This window comes from Xenopus tropicalis, chromosome 9 (assembly GCF_000004195.4).
Source record: "Xenopus tropicalis strain Nigerian chromosome 9, UCB_Xtro_10.0, whole genome shotgun sequence".
In the NCBI taxonomy this organism is placed as follows: Eukaryota; Metazoa; Chordata; class Amphibia; order Anura; family Pipidae; genus Xenopus; species Xenopus tropicalis.
Genome location: NC_030685.2, coordinates 52,370,220 through 52,391,877, shown reverse-complemented (window position 1 = coordinate 52,391,877; position 21,658 = coordinate 52,370,220). Strand labels below are relative to the sequence as shown.

General features: G+C 39.9%; 1 protein-coding gene across 1 annotated transcript in view; it reads right to left on the bottom strand.

Moving 5' to 3' along the window:
- The window catches only part of bmpr2 (bone morphogenetic protein receptor type II), a 103,743-nt gene that overhangs the window by 61,368 nt on the left and 20,717 nt on the right, over window positions 1-21,658 (bottom strand). The gene's annotated exons all lie outside the window — the stretch shown is intronic.

Below are 21,658 nucleotides of genomic sequence, written 5' to 3'. Positions count from 1 at the left end.
GGCCAGTGCTTGTGAGCTCACGGCGAACCATGTATCTAGCAAGATCTGACACATCGGCACATGGTGGCCTAGGGTAGTATGGGTTTGCATGGGGGTTTAAGCCAGGAACGGGTTGGAAGTTCATTGCCTTGGCAGGACGTGATCCAGAAGAAATGTTGTTATCAGGAAGCATATCAGTAACTGGAAGAGATGACGGTAACTTGGCCAGGATGTTGACCCCTGGGTTGACAGACTGATACTTAATAGTCTGGGGCTTGTGAGGCGAGGTATGGCTTGAGGGCCCATCTTGATGGGCAGAGGGACCAGAAGGTTTGAGGTCTTGCGTGGTCACAATATTTTCAGAAAGCTGATGTCTTAAAGGAGTGTATGTGTCATCAGGAGCCTCAGAAGTGGCAGAGAAATTGCTGTTCTGGTTGAGGACATAGTTCTTAGTGCGCTCCATGGCATCTTCTGAATTTGCCATGCTGACGCTGTCTAAATCACTTCCAACAGCCTGTTCTAAAACTCTTAATTTTGCTTCTGCTGTAGCTTGATCACATTTTCTGTCTAAGACTTCAATTTCAGCCTTCTTGCGGGCAGCTTCTGCCTCCATCTCTGCTTTCTTACGGGCAGCTTCTGCCTCCATCTCTGCTTTCTTACAGGCAGCTTCTGCCTCCATTTCTGCTTTCTTATCTGCGAAGGCAGCTCGCACCTTGGCTGCCTCTACCTCTGCACGAGCCCTTATAAGTTCACTGAGCGTGGAACTTCTTGAATGGGATGATCTCGAAGATCTCTTAGAGTGCCTAGTAGATGTGGAGCGATGAGATGCAGTTTCTTGCAGCTGTGTAATTCTTGCCTCTACATTAGCTTTGGTTTCAGACACCTTTTTACTTCTCTCCTGGTTCAGATGTTCAAACCTTTTCAGTTCTTCTAAAGATTCTTCTGTGTTTGTGCTCTTTAGGAATGACATGTACTTAGTGCAGAGCTTCTGGTAAGTTTCATATACAGACTTGAAGCGTAAGAGAGCGCCCTCTAGTTGCAGTACTCTCTGGCTAGGCTGTGTGACTTCAGACATGTAGTGTACAGTCCTCTCCCAGCGATGTGCTAGATCAACTGAGAACTCTTCCATGGTAATCTCAAAGTTTTCTTTAGATTTCCAAGAAAGTTTGGTTATACGTTTGGGTTTGACACTTGCTTCTGTCAGATTATCTGCACCTTCCTCTTGCAGCAGAGTGTCAGCCATTTGCTGATCTTCAGTGTTTTCAGCCTGGCTCAGAGGGGAGACTTGCTCAGCCATGAGTGTCAGGTTACAGGGAGCTGCTGCGCGTGGGTTGATACAATGTAACAGTTTGCAGAGGGCAGGCACAGGGGGGATGCTCTGCAGGTAGAAATGCTGCCTCTCTTGGCTTAATGCAGGCTGATAAGCAGTATTGAGAGTACACAGATTATAATGCACACAATTTATAATGTAGAAACACAGTTTATAATGCAGACACACAGCTTATATTCCTACTGGCCTTTTCACAGATAACTGTAGTGTAGCAGGAGTAGTTCTGACTGAGATACTGTGTAAGTTCTGTAATATGCCGGATGCAATATACTGCAATCTGTAGTGTGACTAGCAGGGCTCTCAGGCTGCTGAACATCACAGTGATGACTGTATGGCCTTCTATTCGTTTTGACTATTCTGTTTCAGCTGCTGTGGCTATGTAATTACTGATCCCTAGACTGTCCCAAGTCCCAGTGGAATGGCAATAACTTACATAAGGGCAGTATCCACAGATAGGCGACTCAATGGAAGACACAGGTGAAGATCTTGAAGAAGTTTAATCTTGCAGTGCAGATCTTACAGTGACAAATCCATAGGTCAAAACGAAGTAACTTTACCAGATACAGAAAGATGGATGCAGCACATGCTTACAGATACTTGTCTGAAAAATACTGACTGTGGGAGGGGAGACTAAATGGGAGGAACCAAACTACAGGGAAGAGAGAGGGACAAACTAGCTACAGGCAAACTAGTTGATGAACATCATAACACATGTATGTGGGACACAACACTAATGAAGAGTCACAAGTAGAGCAAAATCCCTGCTATAAGGTCAAATTGCCATGGTTCTTGTGTAAATCATAAGTTTACATTTGATTGGTGTACACACCACAGATTTAAGTTTTTTAAACCAACCAACCTTAATTTTTAACCTAACCAACAAACCAAAACAGATCGTTCTGATCTAGAACACTTTCAATTGTATAAGAGGAAACTGTTTGCTTAGGATACTCATATACTGAAGAAACAATGTACGTTCAGACAAGCCCTGTACAACAAATATACAGGATGAATGTTCAATGCAGCTTTACCATTAGGAAGAAAAATAAAAAAAATAAATTTACAGACTAGTAGAAATAGAGCTTTCCTACCTCTTGCTTGTTGTGCCTCACAATGGGGGGGAATACAACCCTGTTTTCGAAGTTACGAAAGGAAGTTTTTCGCTAGAGATGTGAGACACACACGTAAACAATACTTTGGAGCAGGGGTGGCCAAATTTTAGCAATGTGGGATCTCACATTTCAATTATCACATCAGGATCTTCCATCCCATATGTTGCGCAGCTATGGAAACTCTAGAAATTCATTGCATTACGCCAAAGGAACAAAGATATAGGATCTATTCTGCAATGCTTGGGTCCTGGGTTTTTCGGATAAGGAATCGTGCCATGATTTAGATCACCACAACTTAAGTCTGCTAAAAATCATTTCCAAAAAATCACTGCTACCAATATGATTGTATGCAGCTTAGTACCAGATACCATTTTATTATTACAAAATGGAAATAATTTGTAAAAATAGAATTTGCTTAAAAGACAAGGAAACCCTTTTATGCCAAAGGTGGGCCCTATATTTGGTTTATGAATCATGCCCCCTTAAAAATATATTAAATCGGTGAGACATATAGCTGTTTGCATTGAGTAAGATGAAGACATTTAAATCTTAGTGACAGATGTATGTACAGGAATGTTCAGCTGTTGTACCCACCATTACTTTGCTGAAGTATTGAAGGAAAAAGTGCAAACGCTTAAACACATTCAGAGATTCTCAGGCTTCCTACATGACTGGAAAAGCTCAAACAATTATTGAGCTACAACAAAAAAAGTTATTTTCAACTAGTCTTTCTTGATGTAAAATACCTTTAAATCAGCAAAAATGCCTGACAAAATCTGTGTGTGCATGGCTTCTCTACCAATCACCCCTCTGCCTGTCCCATGCAGGCTTATCAGACTTGTACCTTGCCAGAACTTTCTGAGCTAGTGGTGGTAACTATTGGTGCAGTGGATTAAAAGACCACTTGTCCAGATGTAAGCCAACTACTGATTTCAGTTATTTCTTTTTATTATAAATGAGCCACTACATGTGATGCTCTACATCAGTGCTGTCCAACTGGCGGCCCGCGGGCCCGGCCCGCAAACCCCCCTCTGTGTGGCCCCCCACCTGTCTGGCTGCTTTGATGGCTTACCTTTGTGTAAGGTTTAATTGTTTCAGAACTGAGATTATCTGGCCCCGTGCATGGCTCACACCTCAGATTTTGTTTAAACATGTGTAACACCTATTTGGCTATGAAATGGCCAACCCAGGCTAGTAGCGTGCTGTAGAGCATGTGTTACATGCGACCTTAATGCACAGGAGTGGGCCTCCGCTACGTGGGAGGTATATAATGGAGCTGAGGGGTTGTTGAACTACAACTAGCTGAAGTAGTGTGGTGCAATAGAGATAAATGGACGCCAGAGGATTCTTATGAAGGAACTGGATAGTACTTTATTTGTCCAAGACAAAGGTAATCAGGGTATTTCGATACTCACTTAATAGATGGTACACAGTATGCAGTTATACAATTGATGGTAAAGATGGATAAATAGCAGAAGTATGATGCTCCCCTGTGTATCCCTTCTCATCAAGAGATTTGGGCAGGTAGAACACCAACAGCGTGATAGGTAGGAAAGCTCACCGGCATAGTCCCATGCTCTTTTGGAGGTTAGGGCAAGGCATATTTGCTAACCTATTTCCCTAGCACTTCTGTGTCCCTAATCTAAGGCCAGTAATGCCTGTTAGGAAGACTACTCCTTTGCTATTATCCTGGATGGAGCAAATGGCTGCTCTTTCTGTATAACTCTGTCTGAACTCACCACTTCTAGAGGGTGCTATGAAATATGCTGCTATACTGTCTTTTCCTCATTCACGGGGCCCTGTCCCCGACTTAATTTGGATGGATAGTGGCTTACTGGGCCGGATCTGTACCCAGGCTCGATGGAGCTCTGCTTCAGGTAGCAGATCAGCAGCCAAAGAGGAAAACACTTCCTTGTGTAAGACACTATATAGCCTGCACAAGGGGAGTGGTTAAATGAGCTAAACCTGTAAGGGATAGCTTAAGAAACTGTAACCTGAGTATAGAGGGGTCTACCCTATAACAGTACAGATAAGGAAAAAGTAGGGAAGTAAAGCCATAGGGAGCTTAACCCTATGGGTCCCTACACATGTAATCCCCTGTACTGTTCACGTCTTTTAATCTCTGCATTGTTTACCCCCTGCATTGTTCACACCTCTCAAACTCAGACCGTAAGCACCCACATTGTTCACCTCTTCACACCTCAGACCATAGGAACAGTGCCAGCATTGTGTCACTGTAGGCTGCAGGCAGAGGATGGCACATACAGGTGGGGTAGGGCAGGTAGATTATGGCACACACAGGCAGCATAGGGCAGACAGAGTATGGTACACACAGGCAGCATAGGGCAGACAGAGTATGGCACACACAGGCAGCATAGGGCAGGCTGAGTACTGCCTGTGTGTGCGCCATACTTTACCTGCCCTATGCTGCCTGTGTGTGCCATACTCTGCCTGCCGTATGCTCCCAGTTTTGCCATACTCTGCCTGCTCTATGCTGCCTGGGGAGGTGAACCTGGCAGGGGTTTGTTCTGGGAGTTAGTTAACAGTTGGAAATAGCCATTAAATGGTCCCTAAGGTGTGTAATTTTGTGCTGGAGGTTGCTTTGCTATCCACAGGGGAGGAGGAGGCATATGGATTTAAGGGTGTGTCTTAATATGACATAATATAATTCTTTCACATATGAATGAAGGTTGATATCCCAATAGTGAGCACCAAGCATTTGGGTTTTTGCTACGCTACCACAATTAATGTGGGCATGGTCTTAAGTGATAACATGGGTGTGGTTTGAGGTGGGTGCAGTTTAAAAAAGGGGAGTGGTCAAAAATGTCTTCCATTATCGGCCCTCTACTATGTATGCTAGAGAAATTCCGGCCCTCGGCACCACAGAAGTTGGACAGCACTGCTCTACATAATATGCAGCTTGTATTAGTATTTAATCCCCAGACTATTTTGTAGGAGCTTTTGCAGCAATAAGAGTGTTAAATATTTTAAGGTAAGTGCACACTGTTCAGAGGTGATTCTGGTCCATTCTTCTGGCAGATATTCTCTGTGTTGCTCAGCTTAGTTGGTCTACTCTAGAGGATGAACATTTTTGCAGGGCACAGTATTGCCTACAGAACAGCCTATAAACTCTGCATGTAGGCCTGTAACATTCACGTTACCCGTGTTATAAATAAACAGTAAGTTCACTCCTGGAATGATAAAGTTCAATTTGCTACACCATCAGCTTCCATGAGCTTTTGCAAAGGTGAAAGAGGTGTATTTATTGTGTTCAAAGAATAAGCTTGTTTATTAACCACAATAGGGCTTATTTAAGAAAGAAATTAAGAAAGTAAGAAGGACTAATCAGCAACAAATGTAACACAAATGTCCACAGTGCTTGCGGACATAAATGAGCCTAAATAAATAACCCTTTCAGGATCTATAACCAAGCATTGACATTCAGGACTAGCAAGTTGCAAACTAATGACAACATGGTATATCTCTGCTTTTTTTTCTTAGAGAACATCACTGTTACTTCAGTGCCTTATGGTTTCTCTAAGAACTAACTGAAAACGTGCTGCTCATCCCAAATAGCTGAATACTGTTCCAAGCCCAAGGCTTCCTTGTCTGCTTTTGGTTGACAGTATCCTGTAGGTCTCTACATTATTGCTAAAGTTACTGGAAAACTGCACAGTGATTTTAGCTGCAGACAATGATGCATGTGTATTGGACACAGCTTTAGAATTGCCACTGCAGCAGTTCTTCTCTCAGATTTGTGTTTGACTCTTTCATCTTTAGAGCAGTCTTTGCTTTACAATATCGCACAGCGCTTACATGTAATGCTACGGTTAATGCAGCATACCGCAGGGACAGCTCATGAAAAATGCATGGCTCTGCCAAGCTTCTCAACTTCCTCCAAAGGCATCATAATGACAGCTGCAATATCTCCAGGTACACTGCAAGATCATAATAAAAGAACTGCTTGCAACCAGAGGGTGGAGATTGTATCTGTGTGTGTGACAAGATTCTAAAGGTACAGTAGCAGCCAACATTCCACAAATACTGCACATGCACATATTAACTACATACGATTATGGATTTTTTAAGCTCTGCTGCATTCTCTAAGCTTATACATTTTATACAAAATATAATAAAATAATAATATTGACTTGAGAAATGTTCACGGAAATATGTTGTTGAAGTCCACTAAAAATTACCCCTGCAGCTGCAAATTTAGTGTCAGCTCCACTGAAGCATCTATTCCTAGCCAGTACAATTCAACCTTTGGCAACACCAGGGAAATTTACTGCATAGTTATAACAATAGATGTGAAAGGAGAGTAATTTCCTCCACATTCCTGTCAAGCTGGCTCAACAAGGCAGCGAGTGCCAGGATCGCTTCAGACAACAGTCAATTTTCCTAACACGACATGGCCCAGAGTCATAATGTCTGGCAGCGCAGAGTCTGAGAATAACTCTAGTGCCACAAAAATTCTTTTGCCTCTCCCACTCTGCCAATAATGATGGGAGATGCAGTCCATCATTAACTGCAGTTTTAGTATCCTGCCTCAACAACAGGTTAAAACAAAATAAAGAATTACATACTACAGTATCGCTCAGGTACAAAACCAGAGTTTTGAGAGATATGAATAGAGGGGCATGGTTTGGTTTTGTTCTAGGACCCATGGTTCTCTGACACTGCTGTTACACAATTTAGTAATATTTAAAGGGGTTGCTTACTTTTCAAACTTTAGGGTTTTTTCAGCTAGTACACCAGAAATAAATAATTGAATTCTATTCCTAATAGTATTTATTATTTATTTACATGGGGAGATTTGTTGCCCAAGGTTAAATCTGCGCTACTGCAGGCAACTGCTATTATTTTATGGCTTATCACATGAAAAAGTATGGATAAAATTCAATTTCAATTCCAGATTTTTCCCACACTAATAAAGTGAGATTTAATTTGTTTTTCAAATTGCACCTGGCTTTATGGCAACTGCTGGAAATGGATAAGGAGATAAGCTTTTCTGTACTGTAGCAGTGCTCAATTCAGAATGCAAGGCAGGCAAGACTTACAGCAGCTATATGGAGTCAAAAAAAACACAAAAGCATGAATTTTCAGGCTGATCTCCACTCTGTGTAGCTGCATTTAGGCTGATGCTGTGCCTATCAGTGGAGCTGCATTGAGGTGCACATGAGAACAATCCGCATCTATCTGCCTGCCTACAAAACACAGGCAGAGCATGGTGTGATTTTGTCTTTAAGTGTCCCATAGCCCGAAAGCTCCAGCAGTTAGTAACACTGTTATCTGTTATAGATATTGCCTGTAAAGCTGGCCATACACGGGTACCTACGGGTGGGCAATATCGGGGAGGCATGTAGGCGAATACGATTGTTTGGCCCTGGGGCCAAACAATCGAATTCTACACGCGGCAATCGGGCAGTTGGTTCGGGGACTGCATCAACGAGCCAATGCGGTCCCCGATCCGACTGGATTTTCTAACCTGGCCGATCGATATCTGCCCAATTTCAGGCCAGGCCAGGCCCCTCGGTTCTGCCCCTACACGGGCCGATAAGCTGCCGAATCGGTCCAATGGACCTTTACTCTTAAGAGACAATTGTGTCATATAGGAATGGGTGGAGGAGGACCCACTCCTTTCTCCTGTAGGGTGCCACAGTTCATGGGCTATGTTGTATGTGTCTGTTTTCAGAGTCTTAATTGAAAATGTTGGGCTCCTATAAGCCAGTAAAATCTGTACTACACTGAGTGCAAATAAAAATAACCCTGAACTCAATCACTCAGCTATGCTTTTAAAGTAATATTTTTTAAAGTGGAACAGACACTATTATAAATATTCACTAATTATTCCTGACAACGATCCCTCCTGGTGGATCGAAACACGTAGATATGAGTGCGGAGCAATAAATATTTTTATTTTGGCTGCGAGTGCTTTCAACTTATAATATTATATATATATATAAATATCTTATGGTGAGCACCCAGCCTTTGATATTAGAATGGGGAGTGTCGTCAACAGAGGAGATATATATATATATATAGTATATATTATTATACTAGTATAATACCAGTTTATTTAACAAAGGTGCATCAAAATTTTTTTTTCTTCTTTAAAAACACGGTTTAGCCAGTTTAACTCAACTTTCGGAATTTTATGTTATTAACTTAAGCAAAATGGCGTTAATAACTCAAAAAACTCGCACAAACTTTAACACTTTATGAGTCTACAAAATCACCATATTTACAAAACAGATTAAGGCTTTTGGGGATTTGACATTTTTTCTAGCTCTAATTTAACTCTAATATATGAATCCCCCCCAGGTGTCAACAAGAAGAAAATTCACAGCAACTTGCTTCTATTTCATCCACTTTTTACGGATAAAAAAGAAAATGACTGGTCATTATTTGCTTCAAGCATAGACTATAAAATGACAAAGCCAAAAACAGAGACAATAGAGTCAGCCAGCATTCTGCAGAAACACTGCCCTTAACCGAAACACATGTTCAGTTCTCAGAAAGCGTGGGACACCGACTTGGCTTCATTCACTGGTCTGGAAATAGGGCAGCTTTGTGAACTCTTTCCAGTGTTGTTCAAACAGCAGAGGAGAGGATAAAGTGATTGTGTACTATCCAGAGTTCCAAAAACTAGAAAGCATTTAAAAGGGCACTTTCACTCTAAATATACACAATTCAGTATTGCAATAACTAGGCCTACTGCATTTACTCTTTTAAACATTGGAATATCTCTCACCTACCCTTTAAAGGAGAAGGAAAGATACAATCACTGGGGGTGCCAAAATCCACCTGGGTGCAGGCACATGCAGCTGATATCTGCCAACAAATGTGAGACTAGGGGGGAGATTTACAAATCCACGAACGATCTGAAGGCGTCCGAATGCGTTTTTCGTAATGATCGCTATTTATGCGACTTTTTCGTATGTCCCGCGATTTTTCCATTGCGACTTTTTCGTATATTTTCCGCGACTTTTTGCAGTTTTCTTAAATAGAAAACTGCAATTTTAAGTACTAAGGGCCTCCCCCTGGATTATACGATTCACTGGGCACATAAACAATCCATGGGTACACATATGTACTAGGTTATATGAGCCAATGAATGGACTGAATAATAAAGGGGCTGTTTACCTTTGTCCAAAGAATGGACAATTCTGAGAAACCTTTCAACTAGTTTTTAAATTATTTCAAAAGCTTTTGAAGCTTTCGAATTGAGGTCATTGACCCCAGTAGCCAAAAAAACTTTTGCCCTGTGAGCAATCTTTCTAGTCAAGCCCTCCCTCATTCACACCACTGCTTGGCTGCTATGGTAATTTGGGCCCTAGCAACCAGATAGCTGCTGAAAACCAAACTGGAGAGCTGCAAAACTACACAATTAAAAAAAAACATAAATAATAAAAAATTAAGACCAACTGCAAATTGTCTCAGAATATTCTTCTCTACATCATATTAAAAGTTCAAAGACAAACAACTCCTTTAACAGCGCTGTATTTCTGTTTGGGGTGGCCTTATTCTTCACCACCCCCTGATCCCCCCCAGGATTGCATGCATCCTTTTCGGCCTCTCCAGAAATCCCTTTAATCCCTTTAATGCTTTTAATATACATTTTTTAGCGCATCAATGCTGCATGGACTTTTCCTAACTATACTTTGCTAAAAGTTAGGGCATTACCAAAGAATGCCAGCTGATAAATAAAGTTCAGAACAGTGGCCTGCTGGGAAAATGTTCCAAATGAAAAAGTATACTAGGAGCCTACTGTAAAATGAGTTCTGGTCAGTGTATTGGAAATGACAGGTTGGTGTTTATTCCGATAATTAGTCTGAAGTAAGCTGAAGTCATACGAGAGAAAGGAAAACATTGTGTGTGAATCAGGAACAGCGCGTCCAGCCTGAGTTTTCAGGGGAAAGTCCTGTAACCAGTCCAGCAGTGCTTGTTAAACTGCTCACAAACAGTGCTTCTTTTATTGGATTTAAACACTGGCACCTCAATTCCATGTCCCTTTTTGCTTATTTATTCCAGTACGTTACTTTCCTTGCACTGACAATCAACATTTATGCTGAACTGCCCTGGTATGGAAGAACCTGTAGCAGAGAGTACAACTTTTGGACCAAGTGATGTTTCAGAAATCAGCAACCAAGTGCCAAGGCCAGCTACACTTTTGATTTATGGTGATGAAGCTAAGCTAGAGCCTACAAGTCCATATTCCTATTTCAACGTGAAAGTGTCACTGTTGTTATTTAAAACTTTCCATTGGTTAAACTTTACTTCTGTAAGTGACCCCCTGCCAACCCCCTAGCACAGCGGTTCTCAACCTGTGGGTTGGGGCCCCTTTGGGGGTCGAATGACCCTTTCAAACGGGTCACCTAAGACCATCAGAAAACACATAATTCCGATGGTTTTAGGAATAATTTTATGGTTGGGGGTCACCACAACATGAGGAACTGTATTAAAGGGTTGCGGCATTAGGAAGGTTGAGAATGACTGCCCTAGCAGGAGGTGAACAGGATGCACCATGCAGAGGCCAACATGGTGGCAAAAACAAACTAACTGATATTGATGGCACACAGATATTGGTTGGGGTTGGCAGGGCAGCATACATGTACCATGTGTATGGCCAGCTTTAGTCTCACTTGAAAAAGTCAAGAAAAGTCCAGAAATAATGTAAATGCCCACAGAAACTCTAAGCAAGGTACAACATATATGTTTGCACCTTAGATCCTTAGATACATGGTTTATTAGGCCACGTCACATTAATGATGTTTCCACTTCATGTTTTTCTACTGTGTTGTGACCCTGTACTTTCCACTTTGCAGAAACAGTTGCATTCTGCCCAGTTTTCAACATGCTGAAAACCAAACAGAAATCATACTAATTGCGTCCTGCAGATAAAATTGGCCCTGCCAAACATGCTACCATCACGCAGCCAAAACCATCATCACGTGATGATGCCACATGATGACATCAGTGCTTTGAGTGATGCTGGCGCCGATGTCATCACACATGTCCCCTTTGTCCTACTCTGTGGACCCACTTAGCAGCTGTAAGTAAAAAGTAGATTAAGCAAAACAATAATAAAATTGCAGAAGTCTTTGCCAAAGTACTGCAGAAGGCTGCCCTGCTGTCATTAAATAAAAGTGAATAATACTGAAGTCATGTTTTCAGCATTTCTATACAAACACAGTTTTAGTCCCAGTGGCCCTCCATCTCAGAGGAAAATAAACAGTAGAAATAAAGAAATAATGCACTGTAGGAGATGCTAACACAAAGCTTGTTGACAGGCATGGTAGGCGAACAGGCAGTATAATGAACAATTCATAACAGCTGCAGACAAACATATTTAAAAAGAGAAATTGGCGGCTGTTTATTTTGGCTTCTACAAAATGGTGTGTTCTTTACATGTTCTGCAGATTGCAAGTGTTAAAGAAAGTGCCTTCCTATTTAATGACATTACTCAAAATGGTTGTGGAAAAACAAGATGGGCAAGTCCCCTGCATGCTAGTAAAATGAGCCTGGAAGGCTGAGATTAAGTACCAGGCAGCACAGACAGGAGGAAATTCTGCATCCATCTTAGTGACTAGGAGACAAAACACAGACATTCTATAAAGGATAGGGGTAGGAGTGCTTGCTTGCACAATGAGCCCTCTGCCAAACAATGGAAGGAACATTAAGCTCTTTTCAATGCCACATGAGCCACTGTGCAATTAAAGGTAATTAATCCAGTGCATTAGTACATAGGAAAAAGCAAATTTAAGCAATTTTGTGTCCCAATTTTCTACCCTTTTGATGTCCATGTGAGGTACACACAGAATATGGTGCAAAAGAGAGGGAAAAATCATACAAATGTTTCTTCCACTGCCACTTTTCTGGGCAATAACTTATTAGAAATATTAAAATGGAAATATAATGAAATATTGAAGTCATAACTCCAAAGTGTCCCTATTTAGGTGGGCCATTCACAAACTGCCATAAAGTGTGTGGTGTTGGAAACATAGAATATAAGGGTTGATTCACTAGTGCAATAACACATATCACATGCTTTTTTGCGTTAAAAGTATTATCGCATGCGCTAAGTCGCATATCGCGTGCATTAAATAGCGCCCAACCAAATGCGTTAATTTTACCGCATTTCGTTAATTCTTGCACAGAAATAATACTAACGCATGATTCACAAACACTTAGACGCGCTAAATATCCCATTAGTCTGTGCGAAAATTAACACCTACTTGGGGCAGGCGGTAATTATAGAAAAGTACAGTTCACCAGCTTTTGGCAACACAATATGGACTTTGCAGTGTGATTTATTTAAGTATGTGTTGGCCCTAGAGTAATGCATCCTCCAGTTTGCAGGGAAATGGTCATTTTCAAAAAAAGTAGTTTTTCGAATGTAATGGTGTGTATAGCTAATATGGCGTGCGCGATAAGTAGCGCACGTGCATTAATTATCGCGCGCGACAAGTAGCACGCTTCGTTAATTATCGTGTGTTGCGTTGAATACCGCACGAAAATAGTCTTCACGACTTAAATAATGCAAACAGCATCGCATCTAAATTAACACAAATATACTTTTAGTGAATTGTGCGTTAAGACGCAAAAAATTAGACGCGATAAAAATTTTAACGCATGCTATAATTAGTGCTCGTTTTATCGCACTTTAGTGAATCAACCCTATAGAGTGTTGTTGCTTGGGTACTTCCATGTCAACATTGTTAACTCTATGAATTGTAGAACTTTACTGGGGTAGTCAGAAATTTAAACACCTGCTTTGGGGCCAAAGGGAGCAACATCAAAGGGTTTGGTGAGCAACATGTTGCTCATGAGCCACTGGTTGGGGATCACTGATTTAAGGTATTATGGGAATCACAGTCTTTTCTGGAGGAAAGCTGACTCCTATAGGCTGAAGAGCTCATTGTCATCAGTACTAAATGCCAGAAAATACCGCGACAAAGACAATACTGAAAATTGCCTCTGCCAAAACACATATAGAGACAATTATCAGTAAATGATCAGCATTGTCTATTTCTGTAGCAGTGACAAGTAGCTACTACTAGTAGCTTCATGTGCCTTCACCCTAACATCATTTCATTCCCAAAGTCACCCAAAGTTTCATCTCAAGACTTCGGGACATCGCAGCGATGCGTATGCCACCCCACCGGTGATTTACATTCTAGCTGGTGGGATGGCATTGCGGGGAGATTAGTCGCCCGCCACAACGAAGATTTGTCGCGAGGTGACTAATCTCCCCATGTGCCACTACCCTAAGAGCTAGCAGTGCAGAATGGAACAAACAGACTGCTTCCAACTACTAAAATAAAATAATATATACAATAGTTCCACAGAATTACCTCTTTAGGCAAAATAAAATGCTGGGTAAAGATCCTATTTAAAGGACATGTCAACCCCAAAATAATTTTTTGGCCTTATAAAAGAAAAAAAATTCTAAGCAACTTTCCAATATAAATTTATTAAAAAATATTAATGTTTTAAAAGTTATTTGTAAATGTAATTGCTATTGAAAGCAGAATTTGCTGAACTCCTGGTTGTTACTTTTTAAACAATGTTGCAAGTGCCAGGCCCCTCCAGCAACGCAGGTCTGTAAAATCTGCTGGCATTTGTTTCATTGTTTCAAACGCCAGAGCCACCAGGCCAGAGAATAGAAAGGACAGACAAACACTGCTTTTAATAGCAGCTATATATACAAATAACTCAAAAACCATTACAAATATGTAATGAATGTATAGTGCAAAGTTGCTTAGAATTAAGTTTTCTTTTAATTTATTTTTTGGGGTTGACATGTCTTTAAAGATTAAATAGACAAAATGAGGTCTGCATAAACAAGCTCTCCCCCCAGTTGCAGCCTGTGTCTCTTGTTAACAGAGAGAAAATGTCAAAAAATACCATTGTATTCCTTGCTTTTATGTGATAAAGCAATAGGAATCATTCACATAAGGCCATATTAATAGGCAGTCAAACAGAAGTATTTTCAGGTGTTTTGTTTCTAGCAGGGGTGCAATTTCCCAAGGGTGACAAAATCACTTGTGTGATAGGGAATTAGGATCACTCTTTTGGATCACCTTTTTTGATAGGGGGTCTTTCAGGAATTTGGATCACCATACTTTAAGTCTATTAACAAATAATTTAAACATTAAAGAAACCTAATAGGGTTGTTTTGACTCCAATAAGGATTAATTATATCTTAGTTACCATTATGCACCAGGTACTATTTTAATAATACAGAGAAAAGGGAATTCATTTTTAAAAACAAATTCACTTCTTAAAATGAAGTCTTTGGAAGATGGCCGTCTCGTATTTCATGGCTTTCTGGATAATGGGTTTCCAGATAACGTGTTTCCTAATAGCTGATCCCATACCTTACATACAGTACTTTCAATTTACTTTTTAGAACAAGACAACAAAATCCATAGATATGTCCTAAAACTATATGCAGAAAGCATGTTCAATACAAGCCCTATTAGTGTTAAACACATGTATGATGAACCTTTATACCAACAGGCTACGTTATTAACTCTTTAAGTGAAGTAGATCATAGAAGTAATTCAGTATGGTACTTTATGCTGATGTAACAGATTTTTAGTTTATGGCAGTTGCTTTGATCTAATTCATGCCATGTGTTTACTGGCAACATGTGGCACAGCAAGATCAAATAAATGTGCACTTAAAGAGTTTAAGAACAAACAATTTTTTTCATACATTTTAGGGAAATTATATTATTTGATTAAAATCTAAACTTTTGCCAAAGTGTAAATCCGATTTGTTGCCACATGAAGCAAAAGTTAAAGCAGGCTGCAAGGCCAACCACATTTGTACACGAAGAACACTATGTGCTTGCAGCTTTAGTATTGTTGACTTATGTCTCAGACCAATGTTTTGTCTAAGATGAACTAACTAATGTGTCTTAGAGCCATATGTTCAGTTCTCCTTCACACAATCTCTTCTCTTCCTACCATCAATCAGAACCCTCCATTAAACATGTTCCCAAAGCTCCCAGCTTTATTTATTTTGTATTTGAATATCATTATTGATGTTTAATGAAGGGCTCTGGCACACAGGGAGATTAGTCGCCCGCGGCAAAACTCCCTGTTCGCGGGCAACTAATCTCCCCGAGTTGCCTTCCCCTGTCATCCCACCGGCGAACATGTAAGTCGCCGGCGGGATGGCACACGCGGCGGTGCGATTTTGCGTAAATCGCCGAAAAAGACTCGCGAGAGAGAATTTTCTGTATTAATTGTAATACATCTATTTAGTTACTTGTTTGAAGTGCTAGAAGCAATATGTGGCTTGTACTGATAGATCACTAAAGGAAAGAATAAGTCTTATCTTATCTTATCTCCTTTTATATATGTATATATATATATAAAATCTATTACTATTTTTTTTTTCAGTTCAAGTGAGATTGTGGAGTGAGAGGGGGTGATTTACTTAGTCTTTAAGCAAGAATGGAGGTTTTTTTATTTACATATGTGTTTACTTAATTATGAGTTTGATGTTACATGCTTTACTTGAGAGTAAAGAATCCATCTCCTCCTTCTTCTTCAATTAAAATTTTTTTGTGCAAACTCTAAAATGTAAAATGTTCTTCTACGTGAGAGTAAAAGTTTGATTAATGTATGGTTTGAATCCCACTTGTATAATGGGGTATATATGTATTTTAACAGCTATCTGTAATGATATTGTCAGGTACAGTATAATTATGTTTTCTTGAAAGATTTTGAAAAACTTTGAATGTTTGTTTGGATTTGACTAAATGGCCATTTTACTATTTGATTATTGCTGTTAAAATGTAACCAATGGACAGTAAATTGATGAATTTCTATTTTTTGTGATATTTACTGTCTCTCTTTAAATGATAATGATTTTAATGAGGGGTGGGGTTATTTTTGCTTAAATATGTGCTTAAGAACCCATGGGGTCACAACTGCCTATGACTAAGGCTGCATTTTTGAGGGGTTTGTATGTTTTTAATAATGATTTTTGAATAAAATGTGATTTTTATTTTTTGAACTTTTGTGTGATGTTTGGGATAATTTTGGACTTTACCGTTAATGAATAAAAGTCAGCAAACACTTTAGCTTAATGCAACCCCCATGCTGTTCATTGAAGGTTTATAAATTGACTCCTGCTGCTGTTTTTCAGAATGCACAATAATACTAATAATGAACCCCCTATTGTAAAATTAGATGCCACAGGGGCTGTTTTCTGTTTTTCCAAGGAAAGCAATGTGGCAACTACCCACCTATATATTACAAAGCAAAGTATGTTATTTAGTCTTAAGATTCAGTTTATTTTTTAGTAAAGTAAACCATGGCAATATATAGGTTACTCTGCACATGATCCTTTAGCTGCATTTTAATTTGTCTCTATTTATATGTCATTTATATTTATGTTTATCATGATAATACATTTAGACAAAGGACTGCTTCTCAATGATCATATAAAAAATATTATACATTTTTGCAAACTATCTTTCCAGTATGGTTTATCCCCATTTTATAGTTTAGGAAACAAGGTGAGAAGGACATACAATGTGGCACTTGCTAGCCAAAGATGAGGACCTTCAGGATATTTAGTGGCTACTATAAGATTTATTGGTAGTGACTGATCTAGGGCAGTGTTGTGACTGATTCCTCACAGATTACGTGAAGATCTTGCTGTCTAGCTGCTTTGTCTCAGCACCCTAATAATAGGCAATTCCTTTAGTCATTCCATGACATGACAGGGTTAATTTAAAAAAGCAAGGGATGACTTGTTCACTTTATAAACCTTTTCTCTATAGGGACTAATATCAGAAGGCTATTATTGATGCACAAGTACTGTTCTGAAGATCAGGGGGATATTGTCATGTTTGTCACATGCAAGAGATCTGCAGTTTCCTTTGTTCTTCCATCCTCTCATCATTTGTTCTGTATTGTCTGGCATTTGTATAAATACTTGGTTGTCTGCTATTTGAGTAATGCTTATTTTTTTGCTTTTATATGAATGCAGATTAGTTTACAATCTAATTGATTAAGAAGCAATATTCTCTGACACTGTACCTAGATATACCGTATCCATGCTGTGCTTACAGCTATTGGGGAAGCTGGATTAACATATTGATCCCAGCTAAATGGCAGCACCAAACCATAAATTGAAAGAGCCAGTATACTGTATACCAACAATGCCAATTATTTATTTAAAACACAGAGAATAGGTCATGTCAGGTTTGAGACCCGTACAGGTGTGGATCTAAGCACTGTGTGACCCATTGATTAGTACATTTTGACAACCTTTAGGGCTCTGGCACACAAGGATATTAGTCGCTCACGACAAATCTCCCTGTTCGCGGGTGACTAATCTCCCCGAAATGCCATTCCACCGGCAATTTACAATGTAAATCGCCAGTGGGATGGCATATGTGGCGTTGCGATTTCCCTGAAAGTTGCTTTGAGAGGAAACTTCGTATGCCATCCCACTGGCGATTTACATTTTCACCGGTGGGATGGCATTTTGGGGAGATTAGTCGCCCTCGAACAGGGAGATTTGTCACGGGTGACTAATCTCCCCGTGTGCCAGAGCCCTTAAGTGCACTGCAATCAGAAAAGGGTTTGGTCTCAGACAATATCAATTTCAAATGAGTGGTGTATTTATTGACTTGTAAGAGCTTTACTAGGCAATATAGTGGCAGGACTTCAAGGACCCAAAGAGCAAGGATAAGTGACCTTATCAATGCAAATAAATTAGAATGGCGCAACACCCTCCTTTTATATTTTAAAATGCTAATGACTTGTACAGAGAATGGAAAGGGTTATGTTAGGAGTCTGAGTTGGTGATTTATTACATACTGAGATCAAATGGATTTTGTAAACTGAGCATTAGACAAGCAGTAGGTACTTAGTATTCAACCTGAACTGTTTTGTGTAAAGTGGAGTATAGTGGAACCCTTAGAGCTGGGGTCCCCAACCTTTCTTACTCGTGAGCCACAGTAAAAAGAGAGCAACACAAGCATCATAAAAGTTCATGGAGGTGCCAAATAAGGGCTAAGATTGGCTATTAGGGAGCCTCTATGCACACTATCAGCTTATAGGAGGCTTTATTTGGTAGTAAATTTTGTTTGTATTCAACCAAAACTTACCACCAAGTCAGTAATTCAAAAATAACTACCTGGTTTGGGGGCACTGAGAGCAACATCCAAGGGGTCGGTGAGCAACATGTTGCTCACATGCCATTGGTATGGGATCACTGCCTTAGAGTCACTGCAGCTAAGCAGCAGGGTTTATATGAGATATAGCAGTTTATTCATTCCTTTAAATAGGTTACTTGTACTGTATATTTATGAATTAAAATTAACTAAATAGTTTACTGTATTGTTATACAATATCTTGTTCATAAGGATAATTATACAGTGTGTAAGAACAACTCCTTAGAACATTTTCCTTTTTATCTGTTCTACTTTGAAGGGGCCCTATAACCAAAAAATGTTCTTTGCGTAAAGATGTAATTCTAAGAAACTTTCCAATATACAGTAATTATACATTTTTTGCTTTGCTATCTGATAATAATTAATGTTAAAATGTTAAAGGGGACCTGTCACCCCAACATCAATAACTGTATAATAAAAGTCCTTTTCAAATGAAACATGAAACCCAAAGTCCTTTTTTATTAACACATCCATACCCATTATAAAGGCATTTAAAAATCCCAGCTGTCAATCATATAATGACTGCCTGAGGCATAGAGGCGGAGCAGACAATTACTTTCACTTTCCATTCAGCACTCAATTTCCCCCTCCCTCCTCACCATCTGATTTTTTAGCCAGCGCATATGCTTTAAAGTAGATTTAATGAAAATAGTAGATAGTAGAGTCTAATATAATGTATATGATAACAGATTATTATTGTAAAGAATAAGTTGCTTTAGGTTGTGTATGTATTTCTCCCCAAGCAAAAACATATTTAAAAGAGCCAGACAAAGACAGACTGCTGCTTTAATGCAGTGAGATGTGCTGTCCTTTATACGTGAATTATTAATCATACTTCTGTGAAGTATCTGTACAGAGATGCAGAAATTATTCATGAGCTGGCAGAGAGAGGAATACGATGCACACCAGAAGTTTAACAGACACATGTTTGCATGTATTGGGGTTTTTAAAAATGCAACAACCCTAAAAGTGTGAACTACTGTGATTTTACCTTGAATAAATTGCCAAGTTTTATTAGAAAAAAAGGTATAAAATGATCTGATGTCAAGAACAGATTCAGCTTCACGCTGAATTAGTCTGGGTGGCATATCTCACCATTTTCAATCCTGTGTGACATATAACTTTAAACCAGTGACTGTTGGCTTTGACAATTAATGAGAGATGCATATCTCCACAGTCATTCGACTTGCAATGTCTTGCTTCCAAGCTATGGGGTTGCATATAGACATATTAGACCTTACACAATAGGTCCACACTCCTTATGCAATCTCTTTATTCTCCTAGCCTTTTTTATTTACGGTGCTTTGTTCCCAAACAGAAAAAGGCAATATCTATGAAACAGGGCAAATGGTTAGAAGCAGGAGGGCTCACTGACACCTGGGCCAACCAGGAGTTTTCCTGGTATCCCAGTGTGCCAGCCCGACATTGTTCTTAGCTATAGTTCTAAGGGCTCTGGCACACGGGGGAGATTAGTCGCCCGCGCCCGCGATTAACTTTCGCGCAAATCGCCGAAAAAGACTCGCGAGTCTTTTTCGGCGATTTCCGGAAATTGCCCCGCCGCGTCTGCCATCCCGCCAGCGACTTACATGTTCGCTGGTGGGATGGCAGGGGTAGGCAACTCGGGGAGATTAGTCGCCCGCGAACAGGGAGTTTTATCGCGGGCGACTAATCTCCCCGTGTACCAGAGCCCTTATGGGTACAAGGAGAAATGCCTTGTTCCTATATTACACATCCAAGGCTGATGGGTTTTTAAAACACACAGTCATTAATTCAAAGACGCTGGACAGCACACAGACAAACTGTGGTTTAATCTTGATGGATCTAATCAATACTATAAATATAGGAATATGGCTTCGAAGGTGAGAGATGAGAAAAAACAGGAGGTAGTGGTAAAGCTATAGTAAGATTTTCTTTTTAAAGCAGCACTTCGAAGGACAGTTAAGCAACACCTTATAAAGTAATTGAAGCATTATACAACCTATCGCTAAATCTTTAAACGCTTTAAAAAGTTTTATCTGACAAGTGAAGTATTTGCACACACAGCATCCACTGGGCTTATAGTAACGTTCCAAAGTTCATGTTAAGAAAATAGGAGCCATTTAGAGTGCTGCATGGATGGTGGAGGGTGTACATATTTGTTTATGTGGAACCAAGTCAAAAACAGATCATGGAGTGCAGAAGATGAGTCTGGAGTAGTTTATATTAATGAGCCCCTGAACATGATGATATTCAGCAAAATAACTGTATACTAGCAAAATAACTGTATACTGGCAGAATAAAAACATTTACAATGCAGCACCAGCACAGTTTGAAATTTTAGGCCAAAGTTACACTAAGCAATGGCTCTGCTTCTCTCAGCCTGTGTTTTGTAGGCAGGCAAAGAGTAGGGAATCCACTCTCTTACTCAGCTCCACAGACCTGCACTGACCTGACTGCAGCTACAGGGAGCAGAAATCAGCCTAAAAAAACACAAAAGCCTGCAGAGCCAACACTTAGGGGCCATTTACTAACCGTCAGATTTTCCCTAAAAGTCGACAAAAAAAGTTGTAACTTTTTCGGAATTTACTATTTACAAGTGGTTAAAAATCCAAATCTGAAAACTGAATACTGCTGGCACAGTTCTTATCACATGAACCCAGTTTTGGCACAGAAGTCCTGGCATAGACATCCATAGCTAGTTGCAAAGCACCTCTATTCCCAGGCCACAGGTGGCAATGTGAGAGAATGGCGATAGACCATTACACTGGGTCTTTCTGTAACATGAGCAGTAGAGCAGTGTGGTTCTGGCCTAAAACCTTATAGGGCTCAGCAGAGAGAGCTGATGATTATTCTATATATCCCAGGTACAATAATGGTGTCACCACTGACCATGCAAGTAACTGATGCTCTTTCAAGTATCTGGCAATAATTTTACTCGAAACTATGCATATTTTATATAAAAGATCTGTAGTGATGGATTAAGTGTGCCTTGGTTATATTCAATACATCAGTCTTCTGGCCCATTTACCTAACAGTAACAACTGGGTGATT